Below are 3,182 nucleotides of genomic sequence, written 5' to 3' on the forward strand. Positions count from 1 at the left end.
ATCTCTCCTTATAGATATGGGTGACATCATTCACCATGTTTGCCTCTTGCAGGTCAACAACATCCCTGTCACCCAAATAAGATGACTGTACTCAGTTACCTTATCTGAGATCCGATAATGAGGCCAGGTCACCGTGTTGCACTGGGAGTGGTGTTTATTGGGGCATTTGTGACACATGTAGTTGAACACAATAGTTGAAGTGTTTGCAAGATTTTGATGCAAAAACAGTTTTGCACTGTGATGTTAAGCATTTACATTTGTTGATCAACTTATTAATATATTCAGTGGTTAACTATACAGTCTTTTGTTGTTCGGACTTCGGAGGGTTCACACATGGTTAGCACCGCTGATAGCCTTGTAATCAAACAAGATTTTTTAAAACATTTTCATTAATTTGCAGAGAATAATGCATTGATATTGAGGCATATACAAATAAAAATGTGTTATTCCTCCACAACAAAATGGTAATTAGGACTCCATCCTCATTGTTTGTTGGTAGCTGTGACAGATCTGGTGAGCTTAAAGGGGCACTATGTCAGAATTTTACTTCTGACATGACTTCTACTTATTATGTTACAGAGCTAGCCATTAAAGTTTGCATGCTAACCAGCTTGCCCCAGCTTGTTCCGGTCCAAAGATGCTGTGCTACATCTAACAAGTAGCCTACTTGTGTGGAAAAATGGCCCACATAGCTCGATACAGTCGGTAAGAACAGATACAGATACAGATACAGTCTTTCAACTGGCACGATAGTACCACACCTGTCGACTTCAGTACGTGGCTCCTTCTAAAACCCCAAATTGTTAATGTGAAGAGTTAAAAAAGAGATACAATTGTATTTTGATAAGGTTGATAAATCATTACCACTCTCATATTTGTGTACTAAATGAATGAGGTTATGTCACCACCAGCAGCCAGTTAGCTTCGATCAGCGCAAAGTCCACAAACAGAGGAACACCTAGCCTGGCCCTGTCCAAACGTAACATGTCTATTAGTAAAACATAGAAGTGCTACTAGGCCGATATTTGGTATACACAACTATATACTGTCATTAATATAGACACAGCTGGTCTAGCTAGTTCTCTTTTTCCAGTCTTTATGATACGCTAAGCTAAGAGGCTGCTTACTGTTGCCTCACATTTGGCGTACAGACATGTGGTCAGAATCTTGCCATCTAACTCTCAGAAAGTATGAGCACATTTTCCAAAATGTTGAACTATTGCTCAGTTACATCCTTCAGCTGCTCCAATTCAACCCCAACGAGCATTATTTAGGGCCTTTAACTCTCAAAAGGCCTTTGTAAAGCTTGCAGCTCTCAAAAAGCAAATCATTACACGTTGCCATAAAACTACCTTGGCGGGAGAAAGTTAGCCTGCTGTTTATTTTCACTGTAACTACCTCTGGTCTCTTGATATCATGTTGAATTCCTGACTGTCTTATATCTACAAGAGGGATGACTCGGTGCTGAACTGTCTAATACCATCCAGCAGTGTCGGCCATTTAACCATATTCCTATTTCATTTAGGTTTATTTGTTAAGAATGTAATGTGAGTTCTACCTGTATGGAATTACACAGCTACAGAAAGTAGAGTGTATGAAAGTACCAAGTCCTCAGGTCAGAGGACCACATTCCTGCTGTTATGGCCTACAGCCCTCAGGATTCTGCCTTTTAAGGTAAGACCCCACTCTGTTTCTCCTTATCCCCCCGCAAGCTTGATCCCTCTGTCTCCCGGGGGCTCACTGGGTGCCCCTGAGTCTCCTTTTATAAGTTGTCACCAGCCAGTCATGCGATCACATCTGCAGGAAATTTCTGAGGCAGGTTCCTTCCCGAGGACCGTAAAAAGAAACAGCAGCTGGTGGCCATTCATTTTACGCTTTGTTTGGAGGGGCTCTTACACTTCGGGTTTGCACAGTTGAGTTACAGCCAGGCAGTAAAGCGGAACAACACAGCGTGGAGAGAGCGATAGACGGCCAATCTCCAAATGTCTAATTTTTGGGAAAGAACGAGATGGAGTTATGAATGAGTGTCGGCGATCTTGCGCTGTGACCTCCGTCCTGCTCTCTCAAGAGCCGCATTGTGCTTCCACCTGAAAAACACCACGCTACGCCTGCAAAATTCATCTCATTTCCATTTGACACCGCAGGGAGTAAAGCAATATAACAGCTTATACTTCAGCCTCTTTCACTGGATTGTCAATCATCTGTGAGGACTGAGGAGCCCTGGCTCTCCTCATAACCCCCGTCAACTTTAAGAATGTCTTGGACAGACTCCCAGTATGCATCAGGATCAACATTAAATGACTACCAAGAGTTTTAACATTGAACAGCACAATAAGAGTCAATGTCTGGATCGGCAAGGATGGCTCAATAACTCAAAGCAGGATGTCATGTTTTCTTCAAATATTTCTCTGTAATAATATACCTTTAAATCTCTTCCCCATGGTCGCATGAGCTGAGTTATCAATTCTTCACGAAGCTGACGGAGGAAAAAACAGTTAAGTGAGCCCTCTATCGGGACGCTCTGTCTGAAACACTGAAACGCAGTACGCACTATGGAAAATAATTTTACCCTTGAATGTTCACTTTCCCTGTAAACCTCAGGTTTCCAGGTTTCTCCTCTACACTGTTCCACAACAACCTCCTTAATCCCACACAACTCTTACATAACTGACCTTTCCCAGGGTCACAGGTCACAGGGTGCTTCTTTTTGCAAGAGGGGAAATACCAGCGGTGAAGTCTCCCAGATGCAAAGTTCATTTTTGGGCTGTCAGAGAGTCTGAAGATCGCGACATTTTGTGAGGAATATCCCCAGCCAAAGACAAATCACCAAGGTCAGAGTTAATGTCTTCTGAGGACCTCGGTGATCATGGCCTCCGGGAGCTGCTGTCCAGCTTTCGAAAGATGTCAAATTGATGATTTACTGTCGGCTAATCAGATAAGGAGTCCAAGCACAGAAGCAGGGTAATTACTGCTAATACCAGAAACTACTACTCCAACTGATGGTGGTGTCTCAGTGAGTCCAGAGTTGGAAACACATACGCAACAATCAGGACACAATTAACCCAGAGATATTTGTCAGGTCTCCAGCTGAATTAAATTGAGGGTTGGCATTGATATCCAGAGGCAATTGCAGGCCTCTAATAAGACAAGGCTAAGCATATATATTGTGAGAGCTTACAGGA

This window comes from Acanthopagrus latus, chromosome 15, assembly GCF_904848185.1.
Source record: "Acanthopagrus latus isolate v.2019 chromosome 15, fAcaLat1.1, whole genome shotgun sequence".
In the NCBI taxonomy this organism is placed as follows: Eukaryota; Metazoa; Chordata; class Actinopteri; order Spariformes; family Sparidae; genus Acanthopagrus; species Acanthopagrus latus.